We start from the raw sequence: 19,778 nt of genomic DNA, 5'->3' as shown, positions 1-19,778 counted from the left end.
CAGGAGAAGATACATTTGATTCTCTTAAGTCCAGACTCGAACCTTTTGTTTCATGGATGCATAGAATGATGGGGAAGGGCACAAGGAAGTGCACCACCTTCGTGTGCCTCTTCAGCAAGGGGGGACTTCTGCACATAACCAAGCCTACAGACTGTTCCTTCCTTAGTATGCAAGTTATCCTAAAGGGGGTGAGAAGGAGGTAGGGCCATGAAATGTTATGATGTTCTAGCAGTTCTCTCATGTATCCCCCAAAGGGATGAAGCAGTAGGTGCTGATACAGAATTCCTTTCATATCTCCCTATGGCAATGTGCTTCCACAGCACCCATAATGTGGGAATGAGTTTAAAGCCACAATTGAACCCTCACCTCAATCCTAACTGATGTTCTTCTTTAGCACTCATGATTAGCTCCGTCACAGAAAATGATTCTCAGAGTAGTCTGACAATTATGAATGCATTGGGACATTTCTGTTCAACTACTTGTTTGCTTTATGTTCTTGAGTTAACAGCTAGCCTAATAAAAATGTAATCAGAATGCCCCACAATTACAGCTGTCCGAATAAAGTATTCTTTTCCTTGGCTTTTCAAAAAATTTGAAAAAAATTGCTTTGTGCTGACCCAAACCAAACATTTTTCAAAATTGTAAACTAAATGGCTTGTTTCTGGGCTTTTTATAACAGTTTTTAGTGAAGCGTAAATGAAAAGTTATAAATAGGAACTTTTTTTTAGAAACAAAATATTTAGTCTATTGTGCTTCTTTTTTTTAAAATTGAAACAATTTGGCAAATTCTACACAAATTCGTTAAATATTTGGGTCAACCCGGATCTGCATTTTTCAATGAAAAAAGTTTTAGCCAAATTTTTTTGCCCAACTCTATTCACAATAGAACTGTTGTGTGTATTACACACACAACTTCATATTAATAATTTCAAATATGGAGTAGTACAGTTCCCACTAGTAGGGTGTTTTAGGGGACCCCTTAATATATCCTCCAGTCATAACTTTGGCTGCAATTTTTATATTTATTACTGTTACAAATAAAACCTAAACTAACTGTAACTGAAAGTGATTATAGCCAAAATTTATTTTTCTGTCTTTCATCAGCTGATTTACTTTGTGCATGTTGACAGTGGTTTTGGGTGTCAATTTCAGAGTTTTGGTGATGTTCATTTGTACAGTGAAATGTGAAGGAGTAGAACCACATGAGTAGAAATCAGACAAATATGTATGAACTTTTGCAAGACAAGTGTTACAGAGTGCTAGTCACACATTTTAAATGTTTTTATTGGATATTTAGTTTGTGCTGGAGTTGTATGATCACAAATAGAATGCTTTGTAATCCATCAATTGCTATTAATGTTACCATTGCTCTCTATTTGTGCTCCCTGAAGCAGACATTGTATTACAGTTTGCTGAACTCTTCACTAGTATGAGCAGGATAGAAGAAAATAAACAAAACATCTGTGTAGTATATACAGTCTTACATCAAAATATTTTATGTGATCTTTGTACTAAATCTTTGTCTGGTTCCATCCAGTTTTTTTTAAACCCTATACATTTTTTTTAAATAAATTTAAAAAGAAAATACAATTTCATTTTAATGACACTATAATATAGGCATCCAGAAGCCAAAGAGATATTTTCAACAATGGCAATAGATTTATGTCACGTTCAAGTCTGTCTCTACTAACCCTATTTTCCTTGCCAATATTATTTAGCCCTAGACTTTTTCAGAGGGACTTTTCCATTTCTAGGCTACTTAACCTATTTCTTAGACACAGAAAATTACTACAAAATATCTATTCCAAAGCTCTTTATTAAACTATTTTAAAGCAGAAAAGAGGGGGTACTGATGAAAGTTTCCTGAACATAATATGCTACAACATGCTTTGTACCATAGATGACACACTAAAATTAAATTAGTGCAAGAGAGAGATTTGGTTTCAGGAGTTCTTCATTTTTACTTGAATATAAAATGTTTCTTCCTTATGCTCATAGCATAGCGGGAAAATATAGAGAAAATAAAAGCAAAACAGACCCACATTTAGAGTGCATTAGAAAATCATAAAGAGGTATTGTTATAACCTTATTGGAGTCTGTGGTTCTACAGTAATATTCAATCATATGTCATCTACAGTAACTACACCAGTTTTAGACATTTTTAATCTTCTATATCACCAACTAAATCAGTGCAAATTACTGGTTGCATCAGTTCTTTAATTAGGAACCTGAGAATAGCAAATGTTCTACTCTTCCATTAGAATTACACTTCTCAGACCATGGTAGGGAGTTCTTGAGTGTGGTTTTTCTCTGAAAATTGAGTGTAAAAATGACACCTTACTGAACATATTTGCTCCTTGTTTGTATATTCAGTGTCATAGCTGTTCCCTTTCGTGACAAAAAAGTAGTCCTTATTTGTTTTTAATCGTAAAAGCAGCACTAGCACTCCACAGACAACAGAACAAGGGGAGATCGATTTGACTTCTATTCTGGAACTAATAGAAGTTCCAATTTCAGGGCCAAATTCTGCCTTGAGTTCAACAGAGGTGAAAGGCAGAATCCTGGGATTGATAGACAAGCTAGAAAGAACCCATATTAACTTTCAGATCCCCAGTTGAGATTGCAGGTCTGGCATTTTTAGAATAAAAAGAACACCATTTTACTTATAAACTGAACAAATGTGATCTAGAAATCATTGAGCAATGACAGATGGAACCCACAGTGACACCTTTACAGTTACTTCTACAGCTACTTAATTGTGCCAAGCATTTCACAGTAGAATGTAACTGTAGTGTCATCATTTAATTTGAATTGAATTCTCCTCATGAAATCTAGTCTATTAAAACGTATTTCCAGTGGGCCCCTCTAACTCTTTCGAAAAGCCTACAGTAATTTTCAGATTGTCTGGTTTATTTGTTTTTTATGCATCTGTTTGTTGCTCTTCTGTTCCAAAATTCAATCTGCTGGTATTAAGACGTAGTGTTCAAGTTTTGACAACTTTAAATATTGAAAGCTACTGATTCTTTCTCTTAAATCATTGTTCTGAATGGAATCAACCTCTTCATTGTGAAAGAGATGATAAATCTTGCTGTTGTCAATCAGGATTATTAAGTCATTTTCAAATAGAGAGATCCTATTTAGGTCCTGATCCTGCACCATTAAAGTGAATGAGAGCTTTGCCATTGACTTCAATGACCCTACGATCAAGTCCTTAGTGCTTTGCCGAGTGACCTCTAGTTGTATTGCATATATACCAACATTTTTTCTTCTTATAATTTATTATTTTCACATAAAATACAGTTTGTATCAGTACAAACATATAAGCAGAAATTAACAGTGATGGGGAATATACAGGTAGGCTATGATCCAGCACGTTTCTATCTACAGGTAGACTCCTACACTTGGACAAAGCCCTATTCACTTCAGCAGAGCTTAGTGCAGATGAAGGGATCCACCTAGAGAGAGCCTATTTCAGGATCAGGGCATTGTTTTGGTAAACGAGGGTCACTTGAAAGGTTTGCCACTGTGGGTTATATGAATTAATATAATTTTACCCCCTAAATTCAAAATGATAAACAAGATCAAGACTACAGTCACACAAATAAATATAAAAATGAAAAATGCAACACAACAAAATAAAACCAAAACATCTTTTCAAGTATTTTTCACAGCTTACGTTGTAATTAATACAAATTGTGCAATTTCTGTTTTTCAGCTAATTAAGATTTTTCTGTCCACTTCTTTAAAATGTTGAAATAACCGGGGAAGGGTAGGGGGGAGGACTGCTGGCAGCAGAACAAAGTCAATGCAGGGATTGTGGGCTGGAAGGATTGTTGTGTCTGTTTGGCTAAGTCCGCAATTGATTGTCTTATCAGTTTGTCTTGCAGTTGGTTCACCAACATGGGCAAACTGTGCTATGCAAAAATATCAGAGTCTCTCACACTGATTGTCCTCATGTTATTTAGTTTCTGCAGTACATGTAGGGTATGTAGTCTTCATAGAATCCTTTCCTGCAATTATGCACGCTTACATCTAATTTAGGACACTAAGGTTCATCCCTATTCAGCAAGGTGCTTTAGCATGTGCCTATCTTTAATCAGGTGAGTAGTTCCTTTGAAAAATTAGGCATTTGCTTCACTACCTTACTGAACCAAGGTCTAGTTGCAAATTCGTAGCACATGGATATATATTCCTGTTGAAGTCAATGAGACTTAGGGTTGCTAACCTTCCAAGATTGTCCTGGAGTCTCATGTGATGTTATGTTATGATGAAATCTCCAGGAATATGTCCAACCAAAACTGGCAACCCTAGTGAGACTACTCATGATTAAATTTATGCACATTTAAGGATTTACAGGATCATGTCTTCAGACTTTTAATTTTTGGTTCTCCTTGCATGTTGTTGTTAAGCAAATTCACTGATAAGTGTAATGGTCTTGTTTCTTTTACCTGTTCGGGTTGAAAACATGTTTGGTCAATATGCAAGTTGCCCAGAGTTTACATGAGATTTTTTTATATGCAGTTGTCTACCATCAGCTATTATACTGAAAATACACTGTTCACAGGACACCAGCACTGTTATGTACAACGAATGTATCCTGTGGTTTATATTTCTGGAATGTTTATGGATTGTAGGTAATTAATCCCCATGGATATTGGTTGTCTTCAGATGAGATGACTTGGAATAGATAATTACAATGAATAATGTTAAAAATGATATGTTCCAGCATTGATGTACCTCCAGGACAACAGTTTTAGCTTACAGCTTATCCAGCCTTCCACTCTTAAACTAACATACACCTTTTTGATTTGATGGTTATATAAGAGGAGGTGAGCTATATAGCCTTAAGAGGTGCTAATTGAAGACATATGGTAGTGATTATGTAAAACTACCTATACTATTAATTTTTGCCGGCTACCATTCAACGTATAGATATATAGGTTCTACTATATTTTCTATTATAGAAAAGCTTCTTCAATATAAATGCAGTTCAGTTGTTTAAAATGTTTTTGGAAATACAGCATAGTTAAACCAAGATGGTTCTGTTTAGAAAATTAGAACAGGAGAGTGTAGTATGAACTGTACTTAACTATAAGTAGTCTAGCATAATAAAATAAAAGAACAGGAGTACTTGTGGCACCTTAGAGACTAACAAATTTATTAGAGCATAAGCTTTCGTGGGCTACAACCCACTTCTTCGGATGCAGTGGGTTGTAGCCCACGAAAGCTTATGCTCTAATAAATTTGTTAGTCTCTAAGGTGCCACAAGTACTCCTGTTCTTTTTGCGGATACAGACTAACACGGCTGCTACTCTGAAACCTGTCATAATAAAATAGTACTGCTGGGAGTACTGTGGAGAAAACACAAGTAAACTTTCTCTATTTTTGTTTTCAAGTACTGATCTTGCACTGGGATTTGGACTCCTGCACTTGTATGTAGTCTCACTTAAATGGGTCTTTGCAGGAGTCTGCACCAGCATATCTGAATTGCATAGTAGGGTCATAGATTATAAACTCCTTGGAGCAAAGTCCTTATCTTTTTGTTTGTCTATAACATGCCATGCATATCTATAGCACTATAGTGCACAGTTAAAATGTTCACTCTGGGTCTACAGATGTTACCAGTTTTAGTGATATAGAAAATATCATAGGAACTCATAATATCCCTACAACCAAAAATTTGGGGGTGTTTTTTTAGTGCATCAACTGGGTAAATATTTTTTTTCTTAAACATAAACATCTAGAAAGGAGACCTATGAAAAGACTTCTGCAATGTTTGGGGGCTTAAAATAAACAAATGTGCTCACCACAACTCAATGCAGGAAGAAAAGGAGATGAGGCTTCATGAAGCTCCTACTGCATTTGGGTTATGAGGGTGGGGAAAGAGGAACTAACCAAAGCAGAATCAAGGGGGAAACAGGAAATGGCTAGACCAGATGGGAGCACTGACCCACCATGTGCATCAGAATGTGGGGTGGAGGAGGTTTTCCTTTCAATATATAGCCTGTGCATTCCAGAACATGCTCTTTCTCTCAGATATGTTAAGTGAATAAAGTCGTGGCTTAATTAAACCACATCCATTGCATCTTGTCTGTCTTCTTGCATGGCTCAGACAACAGATATTTTATGCATGGCTGGGCTCAAAGCATGTAATGAACCATAATGATAGATCAGATCTATATTACATATCTTTAATTACATGCAGGGTTGCCAGGTGTCCGGTTTTTGACTGGAATGCCCGGTTGAAAAGGGACCCTGACAGCTCCAGTCAGCACCGCTGACTGGGCCGTTAAAAGTCTGGTCGGCAGCACAGCAGGCTCCCTGCCTGCCTTGGCTCTACGTGGCTCCTGGACGCAGCAGTATGTCCCCCCTCTGGCTCCTAGGTGGAGATGCAGCCAAAGGACCATTGGCCAGGAACTGTGACCAATGAGAGCTGCGGGGGCAACGCCTGCAGATGGGGCTGCAGGCAGAGCTGCCTGGCTGTGCCTCCATGTAGGAGCCAGAGGGGGGACATGCTGCTGCTTCCGGGAGCTGCCTGAGGTAAGCGCCGCCCGGAGCCTGCACCCATCACCCTTCACACCGCACCAACCTCCTGTCCCAGCCCTGATTCCCCTCCTGCCCTCCAAACCCCTTGATCCCAGCCTGGAGCACCTCCTGCACCCCAAATCCCTGGCCCCACTCCAGAATCTGCACCCCAACCAGAGCCCTCACATCCCCCTGTGCCTCACATCCCCCTGCCCCAGCCCTGATCCCCCTCCTGTCCTCTGAAGCCCTCAGTCCCAACCCGGAACACCCTCCCACACTCCAAATCCCACATTCTGGCCCCACCTCAGAGTCTGCACCCCCAGCCGGAGCTTCACACTCCCCTACACCCCAACCCCCTGCCCTTATCCCCCTCCTGCTCTCCGAATCCCGCTGTCCCAGCCCGGAGCACACTCCTGTACCCTAAACCCCTCATCCCTGGTCCCACCCCAACTGGAGCCCGCACCCCCAGCTGGAGCCCTCACTCCCTGCCGAATCCCAACCCACTGCCTCAGCCAGGAGCCCCCTCCCACACCCTGAACCTCTCATTTATGGCCCCACCCCAGAACCTGCAGCCCCAGCTGAAGCCCGCACCCCAACCCCCTGAGCCAGCCTGGTGAAGTGAGTGAGGGTGTGGAGAGCGAGCAACGGGGGGTGGGGGATGAAGTGAGCAAGGGGTGGGTCCTCAGGGGCAGGGCGGGGCAAGGCTGTTCAGTTTTGTGCAAGTAGAAAGTTGGCAACTCTAATTACATATATAACAAAGGTTGAAATATTCTGGAGCTGTAAGGAGCCATTTTATTTGGACGTCACCAGGTGAAGATGTTTACCTGCCTGAGCTTTTGAGCTAATTTTGCTTACTGAATGCTTGAGTCAGTACTTTGATATTTTATTGTAACAATCTTAGCAATGCTAACAATTCCTTAATTACCATTCAACATCTAGCATCTGTTCCAAAGCCCACTGAAGTCAATTGGGAATCTATTTCCATTAACTTCAGTGAGCTTTAGATCAACCCTTTACTTCAGTAAGGTGTGGTCCTGCTTCTACTGAAATCAATGACAGAAATTCCACTGAGTTCAATGGGTGCAGCATCAGGCCCTGAAGTAGACATATTTTATATAAGAGATAAAAATGTCCATTTAATAATTCTGTTAAAAATTGCTTACATTATATTTTTAATTTGCAAGTATCCTACTTATATTAAGCAAATCAGTTTAAAAAATGGATGAAGGGTGTAAGGTCATACTCCAGAGTGTACTCCACCTACATGGACCTGGGATATAAAATTATTCTAAGTTCTTGGAAAACAGATATTTTCCATAGCCGTGTATAAAATCTCTCTTCCTGCTCCTTTAATTTAACACTTCAGCTTCCATAGCAAGGAGATTCTAACTTTATTAAACTACTTAATTATCTGAGGCTTAAATTCACTCCAGTGCAGAGGCCCTAGGCGCCAACTTTATTACCTAGAATTTCACCTTAACTGTGATAAAACAGTAACAGAACAATGGAAACAAATGAAAATAATGTTGCTGTGAGAAAAATGAGGTTGACAAATTGGAAAGTTTTGAGTTATAAGGTTTGGAAAGTACATTTTTTACAATTGTACTAAGCTATCATAATCACTTTAGAACAAAAATATACCACATTGTATTCTATTGTTCTGATCACTTTCAGTAAGCTTATAAACATTTAAGAAAGATTTCCTGGAGACCTGATACTACTTAAAATGTTGTTACCACTTCTGTTTCTCATTCCAGGTCCATTATATTCCCATTAATTCTTTATAGCTTACATCCTACATTGTACTTTTTACAAAAATAGTAACATAAAAAACAAACAAAACAAAACTTTAATATATTTTCAACACAAAGCTCTTTTGTTGTCTTTTTGAATGTATCTCCTTTTGCCATATGCATTTAAATTCTTAATTGTGTTTCTTTTTAAAAAATTTAATGACAATGTTCTTTAGAGGTGATATTTCCACAGTTAAATTCAATTATTTCTGTAGGTCAGGAGGGTGTGAAGTGAATAATAACTTTGATGATTAACTCAGTGTTTGGCAGATTATATTAAGTGTGATATTTAAAGATTATCCTTTTTACAGGAAAACCATGTAGTTAATAATTCAATTGCTTTTTATTACAGTCTTCATTTGCAACCTTCCATCCATTAGGAATTTTTGTAATTACAGGTCTTTAAGACTCTTAGATATGTAGTGAATTCTTCACAATTGATCATCAACAATACTACAGTATATTTCTGTTTTGGAAATAGTTATAAGAGTGCATGGTGATAATATAAAATAAAAATTCAGCAACAGCTAGAGATGGGAGCACATTAAAATATCAAGTCTGGCCACCTATATGATGTAGGTACTACCTAAGTTATTTTATACAATATACAAAAGTAGTAAAAATAAATGATGAGTATTAGATGGCTACCAGAGTCCTTTCTTCAAAACTAGCTGGGGAACTAGGGAGATGAATTATCTGAAGCAGTCCATGTTGTTGTGAACTAAGTTGTTAATAGGGCTGACTGGAAAACAACAATTCCTTTTTGTGAAAACTAGACCATTCCAATTTTTTTATTGAAAAACAAAAAAGAGAACAAATTTGACAAGAACTGGTGTTTAGGGCACTCACTCCCTTGGGATATGGGAGCTCCATGTTCAAGTATTTGTCTGTCATGACCCATGGATCTCAGAACCCAAGTCTGCAGGGTTCATGGGAGCAGCCACTCTCCACCTGGCAGCCTACTGACAACTGCTTACCTGGGATCCACAAAACCCCATGCCCGGTATGAGACTCTGCCCCTGAGATCTAATTGGTGGAGTCCCAGAGCAGCTGATTGGCCTGCTGGCCCTCCTTAAACCAGCAGCAGGAACAGGAAGTTGGCTGAACAATTGGTCTCTTCCATGCTCCTGACTGTGTGCTTCCTGCTCCCCCAGCTTGATTTTCTGGCATCTGACTCATGATTCTGATCTCCAGTTTGTCTCCTGCTTCTGATCTCCTGGTATCCTGACCTAGTCAACTCTTGACTCTTGTCTCTTGCCTGTGGACTCTGGCTCTGACTACTAGGTCTGGCCACCCATGACAGATACTGAGCAGGGACTTGGAGTGTAAGCCCCTTGGGGCAAAGGCTTTTTGTACACCACCTAGCATAACGGGGCCCTGGGCTATGATTTGGGCCCCTCACTGCTATGATAATATTAATAATAATCTGGTTATCCCACATCCTATGTCCTAACCACCAAGTCCTAATCCCCAGGCTAGAGAGTCAATCTCACTCTCCCTTTCTAAATCAATCTCTCCTGTTGAAGCTGTTTTCCTTTGTGTAAATAAATAATCATTTGGCCAGAGAGAGAGAGAGAGAGAGACTGACTTTATAGCTTGGTGGCTAGAGTCCCCAGAATGTTGGAGATCAAAGTTCAAAAGTCCCTGTTCCAAATCAGGCAAAATCAGTTATGATGAAATGGCATTTTTCAACACAAGAGTTTCAGTGAATTTTTTTAACATGCTCTATTGTTAACTAGCCTTACCCAGATTAAATTGAGCAAAGTTAAATTTCAGCTAAATATTAGGATGGATGTTTTGTAACAGTGTGCTCTATTGGGTCATGGAAATTAAGGAAATTTTGAAGCCTTCATCATGTGATTAGGGAGCAATCCACATCAAGTGGGGAATAGAAAAGATGACTTAATAGTTCCTTTTCATCTCTAATTTTTATGTGCTATCTATCCGTCTGTGGCAGTCTTAAGGCACAAGGTCAGTGCTTTGTTGCTCAAATTTTCAAACTCTGGATGTTGACCAGTCACTGAAACACTAGTTGCCAATGTTGCTTTTGATGGAGCCAAGAAAACTCACAGATGAGTGTCTGGGTTTAATGGCCTCTAGCTGTAACTTAATTGAATCCATGCAAAATCAATGAACCTGGCACCTCCTAAATAGTCTTTGTAATCACAGTATAAACTAACTGTGGATGCCCTGCAGGCCCCAAACCCATGCCCAACTAATGAGGTTATAGCCCACTTCTCTCTAATCTTCAAGCCAAATTTTCTTTCAAGGAAATAAGTTCCACTAAGGAGGTGCTTCGTAAATGTATCCAAAAAAGCCCATTTCCTTTTTTCCCCTTCAAACCCATTTGTGCCTTATCACCACCTATTCCCAAAGATTTGGGAACAACACTGCTCCCTTCTTCAAAGTTACAACAATAAAATCCTGATTCACTGACATAAACAAGCCAAAGTTAAGGAACACCCATCAGTAACAGGGATGGACAACAAAAGTAACATTCTAAAGACCCATTTTAATATACATTTATGTTTCTTGGCATTGTTAGACCTTCAGTTAGACACTATTTTTCCTGATATTTGGTTGTCCAACTAAGAGCTGATATATACCAAATATAGATTAGCTGTCCTATCCAATGAAATCAGCATTTTTATTTTATTTTAATTATTTATTTGTGTAATATGGAAGAGAATTAGAAAGACACAGATGACTTACATGACTTGTGCCATACATTTGATATTATGTATAGTGAATTCAAATTCCTTTAGCATTTACATTTCAACATGTTTGAGAATGAGAGATCTAAAGTTTTCATTCTGCTGATTTGCCTATAACATACATTCTTGGAGATACTGCATATGGTGTCCATGTGCCCCAACGCAGGAGCTGGGAACATTTTCACTAGTGGTGTCTAGCAGAGGTAGCGCATGCTACGTATTGCATGGGAACCACCATACTGCACCATTGCTGTAAGCTAGCACAGAAACCTTCCTCCTCTTCCTCATCTAAAAGATCTCAAGGAAAGAAGAGCTCAAAGAGAGCATCTGCTTTCCTGCTCTTTGGCACTGGCTTCAACAGTACTGTCCCTCTCAGCATCAGAGTGCTCAGGAAGTCTTCAGCACGTACCCTGTCAGCATTGGCAGCTTTGATCAAAGCCTGCTCTGAACCAACAGCTTCAGCATTGGAGGAAACTTCAAAGCAGAGACAGGCATCTACAGCATCCTCACTGCAGGGACCTTTTACACTTAATTTTACAGCTCCTAAAGCTTCTTTCATGTCTTCAAACTTCAGGGTCACCCCAGAACCTGAATCACCAATCCCAGAGGTTTCCCCAATCTCAGTACTGGACAGATCCTCCTCCTCGAAAAGAAGTGAGGGCACTTCTAATGAAAATTTCTTTGAACCAGCACGTCAATATAATTAAGGATTTAAGTCCCACTCAAATCCTTCAATTTCCTATCAGGGCTTCCATATTAGTGGTTTCTTTATCCAAAGAGACTGACTTCTCTGCAGACTCTGATGGGAATCCTCTACCAAAAAGAAAACTGTCTAGAGAGGCAATTAGAAAAGAGCCTCCCAATAGACCTGAAGATGTTAATCTCACTACGATCCTTGATTCCCTCCAAACTGGCCAGATGTTCCTTTCCCATATGGTCCACAACTTTGATTGTATAGGCCCTCATGGCCTTGATATTTCAGGGAAAAGTTCTCCCACAGTATATGGGTTCTATTTGATGGAGGTGGATGATAGAGAAAAATGTATGTGCAGGAACTCTATTTGCCCCTCTGATTGCATCCAAAATTTTAATAACAGATACATCCAAGATGGGCTGTATAGACTCATGGCCTCTAGTCTTATCTAGAATCCATGATCCAGATAAGTGTACTAGCACTAGTACTAGGCAGTGAGATGAGCTTTGCAAAGCATTTCTATCTGTCATAAAGAATTCTTCAATCTAAATTCTCACAGATAATTCCATAGCCCCCTATTACATAAACCAACAGGGGGGAGGGATAGCTCAGTGGTTTGAGCCTTGGCCTGCTAAACCCAGCGTTGTGAGTTCAGTCCTTGAGGGGGTCTCTTAGGAATCTGAGGCAAAATCAGTACTTGGTCCTGCTAGTGAAGGCAGGGGGCTGGACTCAATGACCTTTCAAAGTCCCTTCCAGTTCTAGGAGATAGGATATCTCCATTAATTTAAAGTTTCAAGTTATGCTGGTGGCTTCCTCTTGGCTTCACCAGTTTTGGTTCTCAGATCTAATGCTACTGTCAAATCATCAATTTATCAAGCTCCCAGTGCAGAAAGATATTTTATCACAGAGTCAGGGTCTGATTCTCCTCTCAAACCTAGCCTGTCTACATCTCTTGGTCTGGATGATATCTGGATGTTCCCAATAGACAGAGTATTCTTCAGTGTAGAATATATTCCCCTAGGACTATGTGCACTGTCAAATGGAAACATTTTTCTTTATGGGAAAAGTCTAAAGATTAACTCCATGTCAGTGTTCTATCCCAATAATATACTTATCTCTTATCTTTAAAACACTTGGGACTGCCTATTTCTTCAATCAAAGTCAATTTGGTAGTGATATCTGCAATCCGTCCTCCAGTAGAGGGAGGCACCATTTTTCTGTTATCAATCAATTATGAAAGTTATGAAAGGGTTTGTCCACGTTTCTTCTCCTGTGAGAGTGGTTCTTCCAACATGGGACTTAAAGTCAGAGCTTTCTTCACTTAGGCTGCCCTTCCCCCCAACTTTTGAACCTTTATCAAATTATTCAGTTCATCTGCCATCAGTGAAGATAGCATTGCTGATAGCAATTACCTAAGCTGATTGAATAAGTGAATTATAAACCCTCCATGTGCAGTTTTTCACCTGGCTAGAGTACCTGATACCACATGCATTTTTTTATTATTATTTCTAAAGCACTGTGAAAAATTCTTATCAATCAATTAATCCATTTATCAGTTTTTTCAAAAACCTCATTCTTCACCTGCTGAATCTAAATTACTTACTTTAGATGAGAGAAAGTCACTGTTATATTACCTAGATAGAGCTAAATCTTTTCATAAAACTTCAGGATTGTTCATTGCTTATGGTAATAAATCAAAAGGGATGGCTATTTCATCACAAAGATTTTCTAAATGGACATCCAATCATATTAGAACTGCTTATGATATTAATAAGCACAGTCCTCTGTCAACATCCAAACTCACTCCACCAGACAGTAAGGTGCATCAATAGCATGCTTAAGCCAGGTTGCAATATTGGAAATATGTAGAGCAGCTACCTGGTCCTCAGCGCATACATTTATGAAATGTTATTTGTTAGCTGCTGCTTCAAGATCTGACACTGTTTTCAGATAACTTCTAGCTTCCATCTCTTTAAAGATGATTGCTAGCTAATCACTGTAAGTGGGCTCCACATGTTCAGTAACTCACAGAAGAAAGAATGGTAATTTACCTGATACTAGCTGTAGTTCTTCAAGAAGTTCTGCATATGTGAGTCCCATTAACCACCCTCCATCCCCACAGCTTGGTATATTATAAATGAGGGTTCTGGGTGCAAAGAAAATGAGTGGCATTTGGGGTCACTGTGCCCTTTGTGCCTTTGAGGGTGGGGTGAGAGTATGTAGGACATATGCACCAACCCCTGTTGGACGCTGCTAGTGAAAATGTTCCAAACTCCTGGCATAAGTGGGATCCACATGTGCAGAACTTCTGAAAGAACCATAGTTACTATCAGATAAGTAACCATTTTCTAATGGTCAAGGAAACATCTTTCTTTATAATTATGGCTATTCATATCTTATTTTAGATATTTGTTTTCATATAAATGAGTTTGAAAATGCCAAATTTCTAGCATAAAAAGACCACTTTCTATATTTCATTGACCTCTGAACCTTCATAAAATTCTCTGAGTGAAACATTTAGAATATTCTTTATCTTTCTTATAGAATTAACAAGATATCAATCCAATTCTGAATGAGGCACTTGTGAGCAGAAAGCATTTAGGTATTTACTGCGGTTTTAACATTAGATAACTCCAGTTTTTGTTCGGATGAACGGGCATGCTCCTATTTTATTACAGAATGAGTATGTCATTCAGCTGAAAATTATATAACCGTCATTCATAGATAACACATATCCTCTTCAGTGATAGAAAACCAATCATAATTAAGAAGTGTCTTATAAGCATACAGAGGGTCAGGATGGTAATTTTGTTTGTGTGTTCGTCAAGAGGCATGCTGCCGTATTAGTTTTTGGCAGTCAAGTCATTTCTTATCTGCATTACTCCAGAATAATAGTTTTTTTAAATACATATAAATTGCAGGGGGGGGGGGGATTGTTCTGTTTCCCCCCACTTTCTATAATGATTAATGGCATGAGGGAAATTGGTAAGTTGACTTTCTCAAGTTTTAGCCAGTTTATTGGGTTTAATGAAACAAGATTCCCCTCATTGGTACATTTAATAATAAGTAATGTGGCTATGTAATTATATGGTACATTTTCAAAATTTATTTCTACAAGCATAAGTCATGGTTGAAAATGGAACAAAGCCATCTAAATCACTAGGCTTACAATGCTGGATGGAGCAACACCTAAATACCTTTTAAAAATCTGTCCCTTAAGCACATTTGAAAATTTTGCTTGTCATTTTGTTAAGTGTACCTTTAAATGTAGAGGAGCTTTTCCTGTCAGTTAAAGAAGTAGCATTTTGTGTTTTGTCTTTCCAATGCAGAATGTTACAGTGAGTTGCTGTCCTCCTTGTCACAGAAAGTCTATATTTGCTCTTTTTTCTCTTTATTCAATCTGAAATAAGCCATCTAGAGCCTAAAAAATACATGTTTTGCTCCTTCAGTTTGTGGTGGTGGAGACAGAAATAAATTTGTCTCTGAGGAAGGAATTCTAAGAATTTGGGGAAAGTTAAGATATTTCTTGCTTAAAATAAAAAAACACACACCCTGCCAAAAATAAGCAAAAAGAAGGACAAATTTAAAGTATATGACCAGAGGTTTGAAGAGTATTTTTATGCAAATATTTTTGTGCAAAGAACTGGGAAAGTGGCATTTGCTACTCACAAACAATAACAATATCGCCATCTGCTTAGCCACATAAACTGCATTCCCCTATTAGCCTTAATCTAAATTAAGCAGCAATACTGCAATACATTTTGTTCTGTGTATAGGGAAAACACAATAAATAATAAACACAGTATCTTGCATTTCTGTAGCCTCTTCATTCAAGAATGCCAAAGCACTTTACAAGCATTAGACCTATTTCCACAAGGCACATAATCAGATGCCTATCTTCATGAATAATTTGATAGAAGGCTCATGGTTAAGAACCTTCCTGAATAAGGACCTTAATGAATTAGGCCTCACAACATCCTTGTGAGATAGATGTGTTGTTATCCTAATTTTATAATCGGGGAAACTAAGGAACAGAGAGATTAAGTAACTTGCCCAAACAATATACAGCAAATCAGCGGCAGAGCCATTAAAGTCAATGGGAGCTTTGCCATTAATTCATTGGGGCCAGGATTTCACACCAAGAGTCCTGACTCTTGGTTCCTTCTATGTCCATTGGGCAGGAAGCTGTTTGGGAGACAAATTGCTCTTGTGACTTATGAGAAAGGTGTGATTTCATTGTTATTCAGGTAGTGTTTGTCAAAGGAACTTGCACTTGCCATTGTCAAAATGAAGGCAATTGTTCCAGCTCTGTAATGGAATTGGCAAGGGATAGTTGAAATCAGCCAGTTACAGGCAATATATTAGTGCAAACTAAAAACTCCCCTTTTTTTAAACTTGATTCTTTCTTCCACATAAACCCATAACCTATGCAGATTCAAACTTTCGTGCAATTCAAGTAAGTTCTACAAAGGAAGAATAAGCCTCTTAACAAGATTGAATTTGCTATTGTGCATGTTACAAGCTGAACAAACAGAGATTGGGCAAGTTTCTGTTCATTCATGTGCCTCCTTTAAAAAACAAATACCAGTTTAATATAAATGGAAATGAGGGCAACATTAGTGTGAACATAAATCTTGATCTATTGTAACCTAATAATGAAAGCCATACTTTTTAGAGTCTGGATAAATGGATAAAGCCATACGTTTTAGAGTTAGGATCATCGCTATTTTAGCTAAGATTTTCTTTTCTTTGCTTGCTGGGATTTCAGTAAATGCCAGCATTTATGGAAAAGCACTTGTCTCAAAATCATACAAACCCAGATTGCCCTATTGTATGATGCACAACTATTTCTGTATAGTTCAAGGGACATTTAGAAATATAATGCTGCAAGGTATTTATAAGGGAAAAAAATCTTACATGGTTCACGTCATGAAGCTTTATATTTTTATAACCTTTACATAGTCAAGAGACTAAGGTTAATGATAGTCATCTAACCACTTGACCTTTACTGAATGGAGAACTGGCAGGGCACTTACAGAAGTTTCAACAGTGACCTCAAATTTCATTGAGCTATTAATGTCTAAATAGATTAGAAACAGAAGTGTGAGAACGTATGGTTTGGAAAGCCATCATCTTGGGTTTTGTGAATGCTGATTTAAAAACTGACTTGTATCCAAACAACCCCAGAAATAGGTCACCTCTCTCTCTTTTTTTTTTTTTTTTTTTTTGGATGGGATGGGGGTTTAAATCAACCATTTTCATCTCCAAAAGCAGTTCGTTTTCACAGGCAGTGAGTGTGTATGAAAAGCGCATGTGCCGTGCCACCCTGACTGCCTTTTAGAGACAAATAAATTGTGGCTTTATGCCAACTTGGAAATATGTATTTTAAAAAAATCAAATTAAGGTAATAGAAGGCTGTAAGTGGATCTTTGAGAGTAAAAAGTGCTTAAACTAAACACGTTGGTGGATCTCTGAAGCACACCAGAAGGACAACAGCATTTCTATCACATTCTGCCCTTTCATAAATCCAGATCCCACTGTTCCTATTTGGCTGTAGGCAGGGTAAAACAGATTCATTATGAATCAAATCACTATTTCCAGGTATGGGGCCAGATTTAAGCAGTTTTTGTTAGTTCCAGTTGACTCATTCTGGTATAAAAGGAGACAACATGCTCTCTAAAAATGTATTTACCTGATCAGAGGGTGAAGTGACCAGTACTGGAGGGATGAGGAGAAAGATATAGACATGCTTTCCGTTTATTTTTAGAAAATATAAGCGTCTCCATAACCATTGTGAGGAGTATGATTTAAGTGCCTGGGTGATAGATTACATAAACAGTTCTGGTTTAATTCTGGCTCTCCTGATGGGAGCTTTCTATTGATTGAATGGGTCCTGGATTTCACCCATTCTCTTTATCTGAAGCACAATCTTCTTGGGGTTGGAAGGCCAGAGCGTTAGCTAATAATTTGCAGGATTGTTCCATGATAGATTACATCCAAGAATATTTAGAAAAATAGCATGCATTGCATCACAGGGTATGTAATAGGAGGATTATCTGTAGTACTGTAATATTGGGAGCAGAACTGAACTGGGTGCCTAAGGCTGTAATGTTCAACATCAGATAACTAGGTTGCATCCACACACTAAACTAGGTATCCCAGCAACAAAATACACATGGGTGGTATATATATTTTATTTGGACATATTATTATACCCAAAAGAAATATTCCTCAAAAGACTTAAGTAATTCATGTAAATACTTAACTAAACATTTTTTTCTAAAGTTTAATTAAGGAGGAGGGAAAACATAGTATTTAATTGAGACCACAAAGGATTTCCGCCCCCCTGCAAAACAATCAAAACAATTCAATGGCAAAATGTTGTTTACTCTGGGAGCCATTCTGCTCTTTGGAGGAAACATTTAACTTGGCAGATTTATGATGGTTATGTAGGTACAATTCATGTAATATTTATTTTAAAAAAACATGCTCTATAAGCAAACAATTTTTAAGCAAGAGTAGGCCACCTGACATGAAAACTTCTGGACAGCCCCAAATAATCTTAAACTAAAGCTAAATAGAAATACCCCAAATCCAACTCTGTCCTGTTCCACTTCACAGAAGCTTCCTGTCTATTACTCATCTAGGTGCTTAATGACATTAATCTTTAATGATGTTCTCAGTTATTTGCTTAACTAGTCTAAGATTCCTGGAATCAACTTTCAATCCTCTGGTATAAAAATTGTCTCTAATAATGTTAAAATGAATTTTTTTAGCTCCTATAGTGCTCTTGTATGAATACGTTCTTCCCTGTATAACTTAGTGGAATTTAATTTCTTGAGATTCCCTTCAATCTTTCTTTCTTTCTATCAATGTCTCCTGTTCACTACCTGTAGTTATTGAACATTATACCTCATTAAGCTCAGAGATGAAAACCAATGTAAGTGCATCATGTATCCTGGCTGTTGTTTATATTTCTGGGGTCCCAGAAGACCCCTAGACTTCCTCAGGATTTCCTACATCTAATTGTCATTGAATAAAACATAACTGTCACCTGCACTCCTGGTGACTCAGGTCTCCTTCTCGTGTTCTTAAGCTTCTCCCCTTGTACATGCCTGCTGTAAATTGTATAGCTCTGGTAATATCCTGGGTAACTCAATGCCACGGAATAAGGGTCCTGAATCACTTCATTTTCCATAATCCTAGGATTCCCAGTTAAAGGAGGAAGCTGTTTACATGAGCTCAGGACACCCAGAGATTTCACGTGATACCAGTTGCATGGATTCTTTTGTAAGGTTTACCCACAGCTCCCAGAGGCAGACAGAATTATTGGCTCTGACAGTAATAGATCCAGAAGGGCCAAGTAAGCTGCCTAACTATTCTATTTGGAGTTCACAATACTACGGTGTCTGCCTGACTACTTCCTTGAGCCACTGTTCTTGTTTTTAAAGAGAAAGGAACAGGGAAGATTAGCTAGGTGGCTACAGGTTGGAACTTGGGATGACTTTATCTTAGTGAATATTCCGCTTCCCCAGGATGCATTTAATCTCTATCCAGATCCTCACTATACTTTCCAGGGGGCAGTTTGAGCAACCCCTAAGGAAGAAATCACTCACAGTTCCAGAAATGGGTCACATTCGATTTCCATGTCTTCTAGAATGAAAGTCAATAGCGTTGCCAATAACAACCTGCATTTGTTCTTCTCTGTCCTCCTCTCATTTTAAAATGTGAAATAAAAGTAAATTGGAAGCCCCCCCCCCAAATATTACACATTGATTTTTCAACTGATCTTTCACAGCCATATGGCCTGCACCTGCGATCCTCCTGTGTATAGACAAGGGGAATACTTATGGGAATAATGACTAGTTTTAAAAGTAAATGGCTAGTGGGATCAGGTGCAAAGCCCTTGTACTTCTATAATCCCTTCCTTACTATTTGTTTGTGATACCTTAATGTGTTATGTTTAATTTTGGCCGAGATCCTCCATTTAGATTTCTGCATGCTAACCCTGTGCCAGTACGGACTTTCACTACCCTCAGTGGAACTATGGAA

The sequence above is a fragment of the Emys orbicularis genome, chromosome 9 (genome assembly GCF_028017835.1).
Source record: "Emys orbicularis isolate rEmyOrb1 chromosome 9, rEmyOrb1.hap1, whole genome shotgun sequence".
In the NCBI taxonomy this organism is placed as follows: domain Eukaryota; kingdom Metazoa; phylum Chordata; order Testudines; family Emydidae; genus Emys; species Emys orbicularis.
This window is presented reverse-complemented; position numbering follows the sequence as displayed.